At 42.5% G+C, this 18,607-nt stretch overlaps 1 protein-coding gene across 6 annotated transcripts in view; it reads right to left on the reverse strand.

Moving 5' to 3' along the window:
- Window positions 1-18,607, reverse strand: part of LOC111149989 (zinc finger and BTB domain containing 38) — a 77,621-nt gene that overhangs the window by 42,207 nt on the left and 16,807 nt on the right. Inside the window, exons 3-4 of one of the 6 annotated variants that reach the window (XM_022507292.1) lie at window positions 17,269-17,334; window positions 2,620-2,718 (exon numbers count right to left, since the gene is read on the reverse strand). The gene's annotated coding sequence lies outside the window, so the exon portion shown is untranslated. Of the gene's footprint in view, window positions 1-2,619; window positions 2,719-3,302; window positions 3,328-3,523; window positions 4,045-4,205; window positions 4,258-7,427; window positions 7,464-17,268; window positions 17,902-18,607 lie in introns of those variants that run through there. The other 5 variants (XM_022507308.1, XM_022507325.1, XM_022507300.1 and 2 more) reach the window with 5 other exon arrangements.

An 18,607-nucleotide genomic window follows, 5' to 3' on the forward strand; every position in this document is an offset into this window, starting at 1 on the left:
TTACCACTGAATGTCCTCAGTTTTATTTCCCACTTGATGCCTATCTAGGCCAGTTCTAACTCAGTTGGACTCACTACCTTTCCCTGACTGTGGTCCATGCTCTATTGTTCTCCTCCTATTCTTCCTATCTAAAATGTCTTTTCTCCAACTCTCTCTTTTAAAAAACTTACTTATCTTGTTTAAAGACTTTTTTATTTATTTGAGAGTGAGAGAGAGTGTGAAGGCATGCATGAGCAGGAATGGAGGGCTGGAGAGAAGGGGCAGAGGAAGAGGGAGAAGACGACTCCCTGCTCACCGGGGGCCCAGATGCTGGGGCTTGATCCCAGGACCCTGAGATCATGACCTGAGCCGAAGGCAGACGCTTAACCGACTGAGTCACCCAGATGCCCCTATTTATTTACTTTAAATTTATTTACGGGGTGTGGACAGAGGTAGAGGAGAGACAGAGAATTTCGAGCAGATTCCATGCTGAGCACAGAGCCTGACGGGGAGCTTGATCTCACAACCCTGAGATTATGTCCTGGGGCTCAATCTCATGACTCTGAGATCATGACCTAACCCGAAATCAAGAGTTGGATGCTTAACTGAGCTACCCAAGAGCCCCTTCTCCCTACCTCTTTTATGGAAACTCTACATCCTTCAAGGACTTGCTTATTAAATGCCTTTTCTCAAGAAAGAATCCCTTGACTCCTAGAAGTAAAAGAGACTTCTTCCTTTTTACTACCTTTTTAGGCATTTACCACACAGCATTCTGCATATGTTATTTTCTCATCTACATAACAGGGTCTGAGAGGGAAGGAACCAGATCTTTTTGCTGCTAAATTCTCTGCTTTCTCTAGCACAATGACGTACTCATGTAGGCACTCAATAAATATTTGCTGTATAACATTTATAGAACTCCTAGAAGTTTACAGAGCACATTCACATTCAACATCTCATTTGTTCTCTTTGGAGTTAAGTTTATTACCAGCAGCATTCAAGACTTACAAACTGATACCTGTTGCTTAATGCAATTATAGCAGCTATCACTAACTCTGTACTCTGTAAATTAAAGTATCTCTTAAATTGCTTTACCTTTCAACACTTCTAGTCCTGGGTAGCCTACCAAGCTAGAAGAAGAGAGCATTTCAAGTTAAAGAAAGCCCCCTTGCCAAACTGCTTTATGTCTACTGTTTAAGCGTATAGATAAAAGACTTCTAAAAGCAGGTGACAATAATGGCAAAAGCAAAATTTAAAAGAGAAGAAATTCTTTCCCTTTTTTAAGGGGAAGGTGGGGCAGAGGGAAGAGAGAAAGAGGGAGAACTCACAACCCTGAGATCAACCTAAGTGAAAACTAAGAGTTGGATGCTTAACTGACTGAGCCACCCAGGTGCCCCAATTCCTTTCTTAAGATTTCAAGATTTTTAAAAAAGATCTATATATCCTTTATGGGTCAATCGTGAACTTCCTTGCAGCTGATATTCTAGTATGTTAACAGCAGCAAATCTCTAATAGTTGGAAAAATAATTCCTTGCTAAGAGACTGAACATAATTAATATCATGATTGTAAAAAGACAGTCTGTTTAATCTTGAATACCCAAGTGCCTTATAGGAGTTTCATATACATTTGTTGAGTGAACAAATCCATGAATTAATTCAGAGAAGACCTCACTATTATTTATAAGTTGAAAATATCAGTTTTAGTAGTTGGATGGAAGTATAGGTTAAATTTGGGGAAAAAAAAACAACAACGAAAAATTGCATTGAAAGGCAAGAACTGTGACATGTCAGCTACTCAGGTCTCTTCCTGTAACAGATCCCATGCTGAATGCTGGAGAGGCAGGTGAAGGAGGGGGGGAACATCAGGCACTGCCCAGCTGACTGCCTTTTGGAGTTTAGGCTGCAAACTCCGAGAAGGCCAGCAATTTGCCTTGAACTTTGTTGTCTTAGCTTTGTGCTTTGCATACAGAATGTGCACCACACATACAGTATGAGATATAAAGCTCCCCATGATCTGTCTGCACGCTCACATTTTAATCCTTCACATCTGTTCTTCTTTACCTTGTAGGGGTATTATGAGGAGTAAATTAAAAAAAAAAAAAATAGAGCATTTTGCTGGGCTGTCAGTTCTTGTCTACATAAACTGCAAGTGTCCTGAGGTGGGGGTGGGGGGCTCTTCACATGCATACTCTCAGGGCCTAGCGTGGTGCTCCCCCTCCAGCAGCCCCAGCTGGCTACATGACTGAGCAGCAGATATTCGGGTGTAGTCCTGCCTCGGCCCCAGCCCACTGGGTCAGCCTGAAGAGCCATCTAACTAGCCTCAATGGTGTCTGCAGTCCTTCCAGTCTGGACAAGCTAGAGATCTATGAAGAGATTTACAGATGCTCCCATGACAGTCACTGGCGGAACTGGAATGAGAAGCCAGTTGTCCTGAAGCCCTGTTTCACTTGGTTCCCCTCTTCATCACAGGGGCCTTCTGTCTCCTTAATAAACAGTTCATTTAAATGTCATGGTCACTTTGTAATCCCCCAATCTGGTGGATCACTGGCACAAATCATATGCCCCTTGGGAGTCCTTCAGTCCCTCAGAAAAACCCTTTTGTATTTCATACAGACTAAGGAGAGACACAAATTCAGTTACCTCAGTTAGACCACACCAGCACTAACAGTTTCTTGTGCTTCGGAAGAAATCACTTGGCAATTCTTGGTTCTGAGTCCTCCATCTTCTCCACATCAAGATCTAAAAAAGAAAAAAAGAAAGAAAGAAGGGAAGAAAAAGCACAATGTCCCATGACTGGCTGCCAGGATTTGATGTTTCAACAATAACAGTAACTGCAGTTAGCATGTGTCCTCAACACCTACTCTAAGTCAAGTACTGAGCAAAAATACTGACATATGTGACCTCATATAGTCTTCATAATACCCCTCATGTAGGAGACATTCCCCGTTTCACAACTACACAAAAAGAGGCTCCAAAAGGTCACGGAACCTACTCAGGGTCACACAGGTAGTTTATGTCAGATTTGAGACTGAAACCCAGGTTCAGCTGACTCCAACGCTTGGGTTATTAACCCCGAACAAGTGTTTTAAAAACTGTCTGGCAGTGACCTACCATTTTAAAAAATTAAATTATATAAACAAACCCCAAAGTTTCAAAACAACATTTACTCTTACTATATGCAATGCACCCCGATATTTTCTCTTCTTTTCTATATTGAATTATGTATTTTATATCTTTTTAAAAAATTCCTGTAGTAACCCACTAAACTGACTCCACAATTTTCTAATGGGTCCCTACTCCTGTTGGAAAAACACTACACTTACCTATAGTACCTCACCAGAAGTTTCTCTGAACCCACGGACTAAATCCTCCTATGCTTTTTTAGTCTTGCGAACCTGATGGGAGTAGCTGAGCTTCGTAATTGGGAGAAAAGTGTTTCGACTTTAAAATATGTATAAGGCACCATAACATATATCATCAATAATGGATCCTTAAAAGGAATATTCAATTAGGGCCAAAGTGCAATAAGGAATTAGTCACTTACCTACCGCGGAGCAGGACTTAGAAAGTGGAATCGCGGACACACTAAAATCTCGGGTGATTTATTATACACCCTGCAAAGAAGCCGCTTCCAGCGGGAGGTTGTGTTGTACCAACAGAACAGACCTAACTACTTGCAGAAGAAAGAGGCTGAGATTGCAAACCCCTGGGGGCAGGGCCCTGCCTCTGCACGTCCCATTCAATTCCAGGGGCTTGGTGTTGAACCAAGATCATCAGGTTCCCACTGGGTCGGGTCTGGGGTCCCAGTCGCAGGCCACAGGAAGGGGCTTGCGACTGTCAGCGCAGTTACTGAGCCTGTGGGACCTGAGCCCTAAGGTCTCCAGCCCTTGGGTGCGCATTTCTCCCCCGCGCCCCCCGCCCACTAGCCCAGTCGCGCAGTTGGGCCACGAGATGCGGCGCCACCTGCCTGGTCTGTAACTGACCCCTTTCCCCACCCCTGAGGCGCAGGCCCCCGGCTCCGGGCACCTGCGGCCGCTGGGTCCCTGAAGCAGTCGGCTTCCCAGCGCCCGCGGAGCTCCCAGCTCTGCGCCAGCCGTTGCCAGCCAGGTTTCGGGGCTCCCTCTTGGGAAGAGGAGGGGTCAAGCTGGTCGCGCCCGGGGCCCCGCGCCCGCAGGCCGCACCTCGCCCACCCAGACCCGCACACAAACCCTACGAATAGCACTTACAGGGCTCGACTGCTCCAGAGCGAGCGCGCTCCCCCGGGGGTCCATGGCTCTTCCGGACCCGCGAGTCCAGCCGCTGCGCCACACAGCACCGCCCAGAAAATGGACGCCGGCGGCTCTGCTGTGTCGGCCCGGCCCGCCTCCGGCGCGGGGCAGCGGACTCGGCGGGTCTGGGAAGAGGTCGGCCCGACCCTCAGCCCGCGGGCCCGGGCGCCCGGTGAACCGCCGCGCAGAGGACGAGACCGCGGGAGAGCAGCGGCGGGACCGGGACCGGGGGCTGGAGGCGCACGACGGCCGCGCGAGGCCCAGACCGTACCTGGTGCGACGGCGGCGTGGGGGCTGGGGGTAGGAAGCTACGACGGCCCCGCGGGGGCCCCACACTCCACCAAAGGGGCAGTGGCCTCCGCCTCCTTCCCTAGGGACAACGCAGCTAGGAACCTGGCCCAAGGACGACCGGCTTGGGGGCCAGCGGCCATTGTCACTATCAGAACAAGGCCTGGGGAGGCAGAAGGGCCCCTGGGTTCCAGATCCAGACCTCAGAGGGCATCCAAGCCCTGCACATTTCAGAGAGGCTGCATTCGGAGAAACTCTGAAGTGCTGTTTTAACGTAATCAAATTCTCAGGACTAGCGTGTCACCTGTGTTCTCCCAAGGCTGTCAGGGAAGGCCTAGATCGATTTTCCCAACGTGGTATAAAAAAGCATTTCACGCAAAATGACCCAGTCGTCGTCTTCAAATATAGGGCGCTGACTGCGTGCTAGGATCTTTCTTCCAAGAGTCAGGGACTGCTCATTGAAAAAGTATTTACTGAGGCCTGCCACAAGCTTGCCTTGTGGAGCTATTGGCCTGGAGCACTAACATGCAGTTTTTGTTTGGTTTTTGTTTGTTTTTTACAAAATCATCCATATTCCCTGCATTTTGGTAGTATGAGTCTAACTGTAAAACTTTCTTGAGCAAAGATTTACTCCCAGGTTACAACTTAAAAGGATAAAAAGCCTGTTATCCGGTTTTTAATTAGGAATACAAATATTTGCAATTCTGCATCTCTGTTCCCAAACATACTTTAAGAACCCAATCATCTTGAAGACTAAAGTAGATTGCAATATCAAATATACAACTAGCAAAACATTTGAAATAATCAAGGGGAAAATACATTGACTTAAAGTCAAAGAATTATGTAATTTAAAAAATAAAGACAGGGTTTTAAAGCCTGGCGGTTTGGGCAACATGCACACATATGTACATTAGCAGTTCCCAACCTTCTCTAAGCCAAGCACCCTCTAGTCTTTCTCAGTAGGCCACATGTTTAGAAAGATCTAGTCCACTAAATTGTGTTTATTAACTAATGATTCATCTTCCCACTTAAAAAACAACCTTGCAATGTTTTTGTGTAAGTAACCGCCAGTCAGAGCTTCTACAAAACCTGAGCCAAACCATTGTCAATCCTAGATTCCAGCCTAAAGAAGCCTGTGGTCTGATTGCAAGTATAAGTGTTTCCGTTAAGGCTTTTGGAAGACGTGAAAAATGTCTGGAGACCTTGGAGAAAACCGGGGCACACAAATTGGGAACCATGGGTTGGAAAGTGCCAGTATGAGGCATGACTCTCTGTGCTTCCCTAACACTGGAAGGTGGGAGAGGTAGTAGAACAAGGGAGTTTGGTATTTGGATTCTGCGTGGCTGGGTTTAAAGCCCAGCTTTGTCACAGAGCCACTTGCTGTGTAATTTTAGGCAAGTTACTTAACTTCCCTGAGCCTCAACTCCCTCGTCCATAAAATGAGGCTTATTTTAATATCACCCTTACCTTATAGAGCTTTCTAATAATTAAATAGGATGACATACGAAGGACCCACCAAAGTGCCTGGTACATGGTAAGCACTCTGCAAGTGAGCACTGTTGTGGCTGCTAGTGGAAGGCGATTATTCAGAGCTGTACGTTCCTACCATCCACGCAGTAAGAACCATAGCCTCAAATGCAAAGCAACCTTTATACCCTAGAAATTTTCCATGGGTAAGCTGCCAGGGTCACATGGTGAGTGACATAAAAGGATTTAAACACAGGTCTGTCTCCACAGTCCACTTTCTGTGCTGCTAACATGTTCCAGGTGGTACCTTGATCAGACGCTGTCAACAGCTTGTTAAGGGTGAAATCGGCTCTGGCTTCCCTAAGAGGCTTAGCAAGTGAATGGCTCCTTACATCCACTTGGGAATTCACAAACAGTGGCATTTCTTTCTCATTAGAGCCAAATGTTTCTCCAGAATCGAGGAGATTTCCCCAAATTGTTATTAATAACTAAAATATCATGGCAACAGTTTGAAACACCCCAGCTGAAAACTTACATAATCAGCCTGTCCTTCAAAATTTTCCACCCTTCCTCATAACCAGTCTTAGATTCTCTCTCTTAATCATTCTTCTGAGTGTGGGGAACTATCTGGAAATTTCCAGGAACATCCCAACTTATCATAATTTTATGCTTTTCTGTAAAGGTTTATTCTTTCCAAAACAACTAAGTGGGATTTATTTTTCTATATTTGTATACCTTTCAGTTCAATATATTTGCAAATTAGAAAAAAAATCCTACGACTTTCGAGATCCTTTCCTCTGATATATCTATATCCATATGTCCAGAATGGGGCTCCTGGTCCTTTCCCAGGAGGTTCTCCTTTTTTACCCCATTTCCTTTAATTCCCACTTGATTTCTGCTAGGCTACAAATACATGCTTGCACTTTCTGATTTAGGACTGTTGGTTAATGTAACATTTGCTGCCCCCCCCCTTTAAGGTTTCAATATTATCATAATGTATAAAAAGACTAAAGCCTGTCTCTTTTTAAAACCCACTTCCTTCCTTAGTTTCCCACCATGGGTTAGGAATCTATAACTCATTCTGTCTCCCATGTATGCAGCACTCTGTTAATTTGTTGTTTTACTTCTCTCCCTTGTCCTGGGCATTCACCAAATTTCTATCACTTGGCCTCCCTTTATGTGGCTGTTTATCTCTTTCCCTTGAGCGTTTTAAGAAAGTCTGTGTCTGAATCCTCTCTACTCTCCACCACATTCCTGAAAGGCCTCTTGTGATGGTGCGTTGAGAAGTCTTACCAAAGCCCCCCAAAAGGCAGTGTTTAGAACAGGGGCTTTAAGGTTCCTAGGAGCCAGGCAGGAAGCAGTGTGAACTAGGGTCTGCAGGATAATGCGCATCCCACCTAAGTGGGAACAGGTGTGGTCACTTACCCAGGCCCAGATCAACCCTTGCCAATGGGGCGTAGGTGGGGGGAGGCCAGATCTGCAGAATTTTCCAATGAAGCCAAAATTAGGATTTTTATGTAAAGTCTATGAAATGTTGACTATGTACACAAACGAAAAAAACAAAGGCATCAGAATCTGATCAAGTCTCTAACTGTAACTACCAATTTATAGGAAATCTCTGTGACAGAAGAATATGTAAAACAGCACCAGGAATGTAATCAATCAGATTTCAGACTGTAGGAAACCCTACAGGTCAAACAGTTTCTTCAAACAAATTTTTTATAGCAATAGTAAGGATGAAAGAAATAGGGAAGGAAACCAATAAATTAAATGACATTTAAGGGAATATCAATTGTACTGTAAGGACCTTATTTGGAATTGTGCTTTGAACAAGTAAAAATTGGTTTTTATTTAAATGACATAATTGGACAAATTAGGCCAAATTAGAAAATGCTGACTATGATATTTGATGTTATTAAAGAATTATTTGTTGGCAATGATAATGATGCTGTGGTTACTTTTCTTAGAAAAATCACATTTTTAAAAATGTATTTTTTTAGTAACTCACATTTTAAAAATGTTTTATTTAGAAATATTTCAAACTTATAGATGAATTTCAAGAATAGTACCAAAAAACGCCTACATACATTCTACTCATATCTACCTACCTACCTATTTTTTCCTGAACTATTTTTAAGTTGCAGGCATCATTCTCTTTTACCCCTAATTACTTCAGCATTTATTTGTTAAGGAAAATGGCTTTCTCTTTGTATTCTTGTCTTTCAGAGAATCACATTAAAAAACTCAGAGATAAAATGATATCTGGGCTTTACTTCAAAATAATACAGGAGAGGATTTGCATAAAACTAGGTTGGCCAGCCATTGAGAATTAGAGAAGTTGGGTGATGGCTACATGGGGGTTCATTAAACTAGCCTTTCCATATTTTGTATAGGTTCAAGATTTTCATAATAGAGTTTTATTTTTATTTTTTTCCTAATAAAATTTTTAAAAGATTATCTAATTAAAGGCTTTAAAATGATATGCTATTAAGGGAATAAGAGAAAGATACAAAATTGTCTACAAAATATTATCTCAAGGGGCACCTGGGTGACTCAGTCTCTTAAGCATCTGCCTTCCACTCAGCTCATGATCCTGGGGTCCTGGGATCCAGCCCTGCATTGGGCTCCCTGCTCAGTGGGGAGCCTGCTTCTCCTTCTCCCTATGCCTACCACCCACCCTGCTTGTGCTCTCTCTCTTTAAAATATTTTTTAAAAAATTATATCAAGTATTTAAAAAAATCACCATGCCTAGATAAGAGATTGAAAGAATACATGCCCAAATAGTAACATTCCAAATTATTTCACAGTAGGTATATATTACTTTTACAATGAGAATTATAAGTATAATGAGAAGAGTTTACAATTAGAAGCACTTGGAAATTAGAAAAAAACCTTTGCAACAGATTCAATTAAAATCATTGCTAACAAATAAAACATACATGTAGGCTGGACTGAACAGCAGGCCCCGGTTTGCTGATTTTGGCTTCAAAAATGGGTCCACAGACTATGGCCTGTGGATCAAATTTGACCCACCGCCTGTTTTTGTGTAGCCTGCAAGCTGAGAATGGTTCTTACAATTTTAAATGATTGGGAAAAAAGTTCAAAGGAGTATTTGAATACTACGTGAAAGTAGTATTTCACGATGATTATATGAAACTCAACTTTCAGTGTCCACAAGTTAGGCTGTATTAGGACACAGCCACCATCATTCATTTCTGTATCTATGATAGTACAATTATATTATTATTATTATACTGAATATTACATATTATTAAAATTTAAATTTTGTCAATAAAAAGCTTATGGAAATTTGTTTTCTCAGTTGCTATATAAATATCTATATAGTATCCCCAGTTGTGCCTCAATCCACAAAACCTAAAATATGTTCTGACTCTTTACAAAGAAAGTGTGCAAACTCCTGGTTGAGGACTGGGCATCCCCTGTGACCTCAAAGCAGCTTATTATAGAAACTGCACTGGACTAGGAGTCAAGGATGGCTCTTAAGCCTCCACGTGACCTGGAGAAGTCACAACTTCTTTGGGCCACAGTTCCCTCAATGACAAAATAAAGTGTGTCTAATGTCCACATGGCAACTGAAGTCTGATTTACATTTCTGAGAGAGCTCCACAAGCAGTACAGGGTAAGGATAACACTAAGGACTGGCATGCCAGCCTTTGTGGTCCCCTTGAAGATCAAGGAATTCTTTTTTTCTTTTTTTAAAATATTTTATTTATTTATTTGAGAGAGAGAAAGAGGGGGGTGAGGCGGGCGGGGAGGGAGGAGGAGGAAGAAACAGACTCCCCGCTGATCAGGGAGCCAGGATTCGGGCTTGATCCCAGGACACTGGGATCAGAATCCCAGCTGAAGGCAGACCCCAGGCGCCCAATCAAGGAATTCAATGAGAATAACCTTTGGCACTCAGAGAAGGTCTGGATAGGCTGGTGAAGAACAAGGAACAGGCCTTGGGAACTCGAGAAAGCACAGCCTGCTGTGGACAACACGACGTTGGGAGAGAGTTCCTAAAATCTGCAGCTTCAAATCGGGTATTTTGGGTCTATTTCTAGTCTTTACTTTGTAGAAGACTGCAGCACATGTAAAAAGTCTGCTTGTTTAATTCAAAGTTTAATCCAGATCTAGCAGAGCGATGTTGGGGGGTGGTGAGGTCTCTCTGGCATCTTCAGATATAGAATAGGAGCCTTGGGCTGGGGACTTCATAAGATTCTGGGATAAATTACCCTCAAGTACATCAGTTTGTAGGCTCTTTGTAACACCCAACACGGGACAATTAAGCAGCAAGACCAACAACACTACTGAAGCCAGACAGAACATCATGGCAGCAGTCCCTACGCAGCAAGCCTGCCGCCTGCATTTTAGGGAATTTTCCAAGACTAATTTTTCTAGTTGCACCTCCTCCCCACCCTTTCTCACTTGTACCCTGGACCCTCCTCCCTTCAGGGTATGCACAGCAGCATCTCCTTTTGTTCACCAGCGGCCTCCTGACTGCTCCCTTTGTTCCTCTTATTTTCTGCCCCCTCCCTGTACCCTCCTGCAGCCCTCTCAGTCTGCTGTCACCTCTGTCTCCCCATTTCGCCTCCTAGATGACCACCCCCTTCTATTCCGCATATAGCCAGCAGTTTCTAGAAAATCCTCCAGTGATGTAGCTTCTCTCTTTCCCTACTAAAGTTCCCCTCTTCCCTTCCACAGCTCGAGAAAAGGGTTGGGGAGAATTACAAGGGCACTGCCCTTCTGGGATTTAACCACATTCTCAGCTGGTGGCTTTTGTTTTCTGTCTCACTGGCTTGTAAGGCCCTCGGGGCAGGCACTCCGCACGTCATGCTTGTCGCTGGGGAAGATGGGCAGGACTGTTAGGCCTTAATTAGAGCAAGGCCTCAGACCGGGTAGAAGAAGCAGGCAAAATGAAAAAGGAATTTCAAAATGTCCATTTGGCAGCAATGACCACAGGGGAAGGAAGAGGTTTACTGTATTATGTAAAGAAAATCATGAAAACTCTCACAGCTTTTCGCGAACACAGAAATAATATTTACACTGGCTTTAAAAAAAAAACAAAACAGAACCGGAAGACAAGCTCCCTCTGCAGGCCAAATGTAGTGAGTGCAGACCCAAATGCTAATCTTGAACCCTGAGCAGGAATAGCTGCAGAAGCAAGGGAAGAATTACGGGACAAGATACCAAATGAGTTACCAGACGAAAAGAACAATTTTCTGGTCAGTGAGACTTTGAGGCCACAGCAGAGCCACAATGGGATCACCTAAGAGAGACATGAGCTTTGGCAACTGGTCTTTAATACACCTGCTGCTCACCAAGCCTTCTGCAGGACAGCCCACAGGACGCCCCCCTCCCCCACTGTCAGCCAAGGAAGGTAAAAAGGCAGAAGCATCTTGCCTGCATCAAAAATTCAAATTTTTATATTCAAGGGCTTCTCAACTTAACATCTGCTCATGAATGCAAAAGGGTGGCAGCCGTTACTGAAGTCACCTGGCAAACGCAGGCAGACCAGCTTGGAGTAGGGCAGCCAGACATACGGTGGCTTATTAGGAGCCAAGACATCTTGGGAAGGTGATGAGGATAAGACATGGAGTCCCAGAAAGAACCACCCTTGCCATCAGCTGAAATGCCCCCACACTGAAGGCTGGCCTCCAAGGCAACAGTATAAAAGGCCCCTAGGAGAACAGCATGCCATTCGTTTCTGTCTGGAACAGAGAGGACACACAATTGTGCCTGTCCATACGATGCTCTAGCCTAGTGTAGGAACCTGACTGAAGTTTTGAAGGGTGTTTCATGTCATATTCCATTTCGCCTGGGCTGGAGTGGCATCTGTCACATAGTAGCTGCTCCACAAGCGATGCCCAAAGAAGTGAGCTGAATTATTGAAGCCCATTCTTCCACTGGTGGGCAAGACGGCTGTAAAGGGCTTGAACTTGCTTCATGCGGAGGAACGGTTCATAAGTTAGTCAAAACTAAAGTGTGAGGGGTCAGCCAGGCCACCTCTAACTTGTGATAAGCAAAACCCACTAAATTACGAATTTTATTTATTTAATATTTATTTATTTGAGAGAGTGCGCACAAGTGGGGGGAGGGGCAGAAGGAGTGGGAGGAGCAGGATTCCAGGATCGCAAGCAGAGCCAACAGCGATGCTCAACAGACTGAGCCACCCAGGTGACCCTAAATTACAAATTGGTTTTAGAAGATGCTTCTGACACATTCTGAAAGCCTCATAGGATCGTTTCTTCCTTCCTTTCTTTCTTTTTTAAAGATTTATTTATTTGAGAGAGAGTGAGTGAGTGAAAGGGGCAAAGGTAGAGGGACAGAGAGTCTTAAGCAGACTATGCACTGAGGGGCCCAACGCAGGGGCCAGTCTCAGGACCCTGAGATCACAACTAGAGTTGGACACTTAGCCAACATCACCACCCAGGCGCCCCAAGGGTCTTACAGTCTCTAACTTATGTAGCAAACCTATCCTTTTGTACTCAGAGCTTTGTCAGCAGACTAACCTAAAACGCATAAAAGAGATCTGGTTCTTAAAAAGAATTTCTTTGGTATTATTTGCTCAAATAGAGAAATACCACTCCAGGTAGTAAGGTCTTTAGAAAGCTGCTGTCAGGCAAAGAAATCTGTAGAGCTGAAGAGTTTTAGGTGTGAGAGGACAGAGAAAATTTACTGGCAAGATGGGACAGACCCTTCCACCATTTGCTTTTGGAAAAAATTAAAGGAAATGGTTATCTCAATGTGTGGCCATGAGTTTACTTTCTGGAGTTCTTAGGAAAAACAAATCTCTGAGAATCCTTTCTCCTGTAGATTTCTGGGGTTAATGCTACACCTATGTCAGCATTTTGTCCGCACCACTGCACCTTCTTAGGTGGCTTCAGGGTGGGACTGGGTCAAAGGCAGTGACATCCCCGGCACTGCGTCCTGGGAATTTGACCAAAACCAGCCACCGGCCAGGCCCACCCTTCTCACTGCAGGGGAAGCTGACCTAGGAAAGACTTTACCTGCGAAGCCATCAGACCTGGCCCCGTGACAATGGCGGTTACGCAGAGAGGAGTTTGCAGTCTGAGCATGCGCACCCCTCTGCCTCCTGATGATCCCCGCAGAACCCCACCTGGCTGGCTGCATCTTACCAGGCATGTCTCTGCTTTTAAATGCCAGCTCCTCGGGAAGGCCAGTCATTCTACGGTGGTTTTCCTCCTCCCAACATATCGTCCTTGCCTTTTAACATTTTATTTTAATTTTCTTCTTTGCACTTGTCTTCTTTAATCGTTTACATAAATATTTTTTGAGCTCCCCCAGCCCCACCACTCCACTACACTAGAGGCAGGTCTCTGAGAAGCAGGCCCTGATCTCTACTGCTCGTTACTCTATTTCCAGCCTTTGGAATGTCCCTGGCATATAGAAGGTGCTCAATAGATGTGTCGAATGTTTAATTACCAACGAAGCTGTTAAGAACAGCATTTCCCCCGGAAGGGAGTTGTTAGAATCAACCACGTGGTTCCAGGAACTCAGAAGCTTAGCAGGATTTGGTATTAAAGATAAAGGTGCTAGATCTTTTTATTGATCCTTCTTTCCCTGCCAGCCAGCTCTAAAACAGGGTCTGGCTACCAGCCTCTCTAGGGGGACCCACGGAAATGAATGAAGTAGATCAATCTAACTGTAGTGGCAAGAAATGCAATATCGGTATTCTCACTGAGTTAAGGTTCAGAAAAAATTTCCTATTCTCCAAAGAAAAAGAGGTAAGAACTGCAGACTATAAATCATTCAAGTAGAAAACCACAGATTTGCTCATTTTGTTTTGGTGAGAACAAAGCAGTTGTTTGCACATTCTTTCTATCACACCTGCTCTGGCCTGCCCAGTATAACCACCTTAGCCAAAAAGTGTAAATGGGTTAAGCACAGCCTTTTAAACAATGAGAAGGGGTAGATGCCATCTCTGTGATCATCAGGAAGTGTTTTTGGCTAGACTAGGAAATCCAATAATAACTGTAAATGGGTATGTTTGGAAAAGCTTTGTGCCTTGTAAATATTTCTGTGAAATATGAAGGCAAAGCATTAAGGCGAAACACAACAAAGTAATAAATAATAATTATTCTTGCATTCACTGGTCTATTTATTAGAATGACAGTGGTACAGTACACTTCCCAACGGTCTAATTTGGCTTTCAACCTCCTTGAATTGTGTGTAAAATTCTTTTAGGCAGACAAGAGTACCATAAATGAATAATGCCACAAAAAAATCATCAAGTATGAAAATCTACGAGATGACGCAACCATGCTTGAGTTAACAATAAAAAGGATCAACATTTTATAAAGAAGAAATACACTGTTGAATCTACTGGGCATTCATTTTTGTGGTAAAACAGTACCATTGCATCCATCTAATCTCATGATTAAGATTCAAATAGGTTCAAAATGATTGATTTGTACCGGCCTATCAAAACAGAAGACGTTGTAGTTGTAATCTTTCTGAATAGCAATAGTGTTTTAATCACAAATGCCTGGCTCATTATTTGCTCAAGAGTGAATGACAATTAGCTTGATCCCCTGCAACTGTTAATGTTACTGATACTGAAATAAACAGGCAAGACTGAATCAGGTTTCCGACATTTCCCTTCGGTTTAAGATCTTCTGATTGATGCTGCATTCAGAATGTTCTTAGTCATTTTTAGTCACAAACAAGAAGGAAAATGGCCCCCGAACAGCCCAAAAAAAAAAAAAAAAAAGGTATTGCAGGAGGGATATTTCGTGGCAAGCCCAAAGAACGAAATCACTATGAGATGAATCACGTTCTAATATCATTGAGCCAGAGAAAGACTCCAAACAAAATATTCACGTTGGCCTCCAAACAACACAACAACAGCAGCAGCAAACCTTTAGCCCCGAAGAGGTTTGACTTTGCACATGGTGCTTTGGAATATTAGACCAACTGCTAGACTAAAGCAGCTATTTACACAGATGGTCCTGAGTCTCCATGTTCTTCACATTGGAGCAAACCTCATAGAGGTTTCAGGTTTGCCAGTATCTTCCTCCGAACATATCTACAAAGACGTTCCCACAAAGGCTCCATGTGTACTTCTCATTGGGGGAGTGGGCTTGGGCTTGGGTCCTTCTCTACCGAGAGCTCTGAGGTTACTCATGGGGGGATCAGGGAAAACAAGAGCACAAGCATTTTCTGATTCTGAGAATTTCTGAGATGCCTTTTGTTTCACCGGCGCTGGTGAACCAGTGATAATGAAACTACACGTCTGTACACAAACCTTGACCAGCATTCTGGAGCACTTTACAAAGAAAACCTTAATTTTGAAAGTACTGAGCACAAAGGAGGAAGCAAAAAGCTCTCCCTGTGCAAGCTTTCTCTATAAAGTGTAGAAATATGGCTTAATTTTTAAGGCTTGAAGACCGCCTTTAAAAATATCTAAAACCAGTCCAGACTCTCTATGAGAGGGAAAAAGAACTGGACAATTGTCATTAACCATTTGTTTCTTTTTTTAAGACAATCTTTTGCATATCTGTTATATTGCATTTTTAAACAAGATTTGGTTACCAAGGAAACAGGTTCTGGCCCAGTGTTAATTTGAAACTAAAATATATTTCGGAAGTTAAGCTCAAAGGAAAGAGCCCATAAAATTATTTTGAAAAGTGCCAGAATTTGGTACTTACAGAGCCACAGCTGTATGGTCTGCAATGAACCATTCTAGGGACTCTTTCTCATTCAGTGAAGCTCTTTATCTTCTAACAGGGCCATCTACATTTAATACTCCCCCCTTCAAAAATTGTAACTCCTCATCTCTCTGAATAATAGATACACAAATAGCATATTTATTCTTGTATATTATCTAAAATTGATTTTGGAAGCATGTAAGTTTTTATTTTCATCTTTCATATAACACGTTTAAAGACCGCTTCTTAAAATTTAAATATTTTAAATGTTTCTTATTAAGCTTGTTTGCGCTCTTTGAAATTATCTCAAGAAACCCATTTATTTTTAGTTTCAAGCTAAAATGGAGCTGAATCAACACACTTTTCAAAAAAATTCTTTTGTTGTCTAATGGCGCCACACCTATCATATAGATGATTTTTTAAAAAGGAATCATCTCACTTTTATGGCAGAATCATTTTGTGAGTTTATCAAAGCTATATATTTATATAGTATCTGAATAGGAAAGCCCATCCAATTTAATACCCTCCCTCCAAAAAATTACAGCTGTCTTATTTAATGTTTGTTCCAAAAGTCATATTTTAATCCATCTCAAATTCTTGCTGCATGGCTCAAAAAAATCTAGAAAACATGCAAATTTCGACCTACCTGTATGTATCACTTAATGCAGTGCTAGCATGACAAGACACTCAGCCATTTTTATGTAAAGCGATGGAGACCAACTGATTTCTCCGTCTTCTTGCTCACAAGTTTTAGATGCAATTGTCACACACACACAAAAAATCATACGCAGAACAGCTTGAATGTAACTGTGATCACGAGAACTGAATTTATCAACAGGAAAACAGGATTGAAAAAAAGAAGTTTCTCATCCAAGGTTTCTCTGAGGCTGCAACCAAGAAGGTGGTGTGCTGAATTTTTTTCCCTTCCTCCTCTGAGAGTTCAAAGCCCGGAGCTGACCACTGCAAAGGCCACTGTCACATTTGCTGAAAATCAAACCACTGATACCAGCACTGAAAATACAAATTTGAGAACCAAGTTGTCTGCACACCATGGAGTGCATAAGAGTTAAAAATAGATTCCACCTTGCCTCCTACCTGCATAATAAATATGTAAGTTTCAAGTGTTTAATTTGATATTCACATTAATTAACAATACAACATACATTATTTAAAAGACAGCAAATGCAAGAAGAAAGGAGAGACACCATCTGGTAGCAGAGTTTTGTTGTTGTTTTTGTTTTTAGGGGGTTTTTTTTTGGCTTTGTTTAAAAAAAAAAAAAAGGTAAAATCCTATTTTGAACGTGATGAAAAGCAAACATCCAGAGGCAAATGAATCGGAACTGAAAGGTGATGTTGAAATATCTAAGGCTCTAATGAGGCAAAAACAAGTCTTCGCTACCAGATGATATGGCATACCGAGCATTTACATACTCACATCTGAAATACTAGGCAACGTGTAATGAATTCTATACACAGCATGCACACACAGCAAAAGCACGGCTAATCCTGCCTGCCATCTTAGGCTCGCAGAAGCAAGATACGCACTGCATGCAGCACACGAGCACTGGGGAAGGAGGAGGCAAGGGACAGCTCACCTTAAATGCAGTATCTGATTAATGTTGTAAGTGACATTGCATATCAGCCTCAGAGTCTTGGTTCAACTGGGTAGGAGGGAACAAAGAAAAATGTCATCAACTGGTGATGCGAGATGAGCCCAATCACTAAACACTGTTTAGCAAACTCCAAATTCTGCAACCAGACAGTAGAAGGCATTTCATACACTTGAGCAGAGCTGCTGCACAATGAATGTGTCCTTTTGCTTCTGAGAATCAAACAATCCTTTTGCTAACGAAGAAAATAAGCTGGAATGAATACTGTCATATCTTCTTCTTGAAGAAAGCTTTCAATACAGTATGTATCTCGTTGGGAATGCATTTTATAGACTATTAATTTCATAGAATTGCTAACAACAACAATAACAGCAAAAACAAAATAAAAAACTGTTATGCTATTGCAAAGTAAAAAAAATAATGTTATATAGGGTATAGCTCTTCTAGATTATTTTTCAGATCCTAAGTGATGCCGCCGGCAGGCTTGTAGAAGAATGCATGATCGGGCTGTCTGTATCCGTGCTATAACCTCTAACCACAAGCCGTGTAAATGTATCCTGCTAAATGTATCTGCAGTACAGAATGGCAGATACCTCCTCAGTTGCAATTGTATTAGGATGTGAATGAATTTGCTTGAACTTAGAAGCAAATAAAATCAGTGCAGAAAAATAAATTGATGCTAAATTACTTTGGATGTAGAGCTGACCACCGTGAACGAGAGAAGCTATCCTTAGGATACTGACCTAAATAATGTTAAGACTTGCAGCAGCATACTTACCGCGCTTGCTCAGAACATAGAACATGCAAAATGATTTTTCTCCTCCCTCCCTCTCCAAAAGCTGTATTGTAAAGTAACAAGGCATTAACAGGAATATCAGAAGGCTGTATGTATATGCATAGTACATACTATGAGAGAAGAAATGGTGTTGTGCTAAAACGCAATGTTTCTTTGTTTTACTTGGAGGCTTATCTTAGCAGTGCTTGCACGATGACATTGACATCATGGAGGTCAGGGCTGACACTGGGGTGCCATCCGTTTTATGAGTGAAATGTTTTCCGAAAATTAAATTTCATCTACTCAAACACCAAATTTCATGTCTTCTTCAATACCACCTCCCTACTCCCGCTGCTTAAGATTGATGAGATCTAGTTTGGCTCTGTGTAATAAATTGGAATTGCCTTCTGTAGAGAGTCCAATACATAATTGTAGGAATTAATTTTTTTAAACAAAAACCCTCAAGAATTCTTATGCATCCCCTTTCAATACTTCCTATCAACACATACACACACACGCACGCACGCACGCACACACAATTGAAGCTCA

This window comes from Enhydra lutris, unplaced genomic scaffold, assembly GCF_002288905.1.
Source record: "Enhydra lutris kenyoni isolate GAN:26980312 unplaced genomic scaffold, ASM228890v2 scaffoldscaffold2, whole genome shotgun sequence".
NCBI classification, from domain to species: domain Eukaryota; kingdom Metazoa; phylum Chordata; class Mammalia; order Carnivora; family Mustelidae; genus Enhydra; species Enhydra lutris.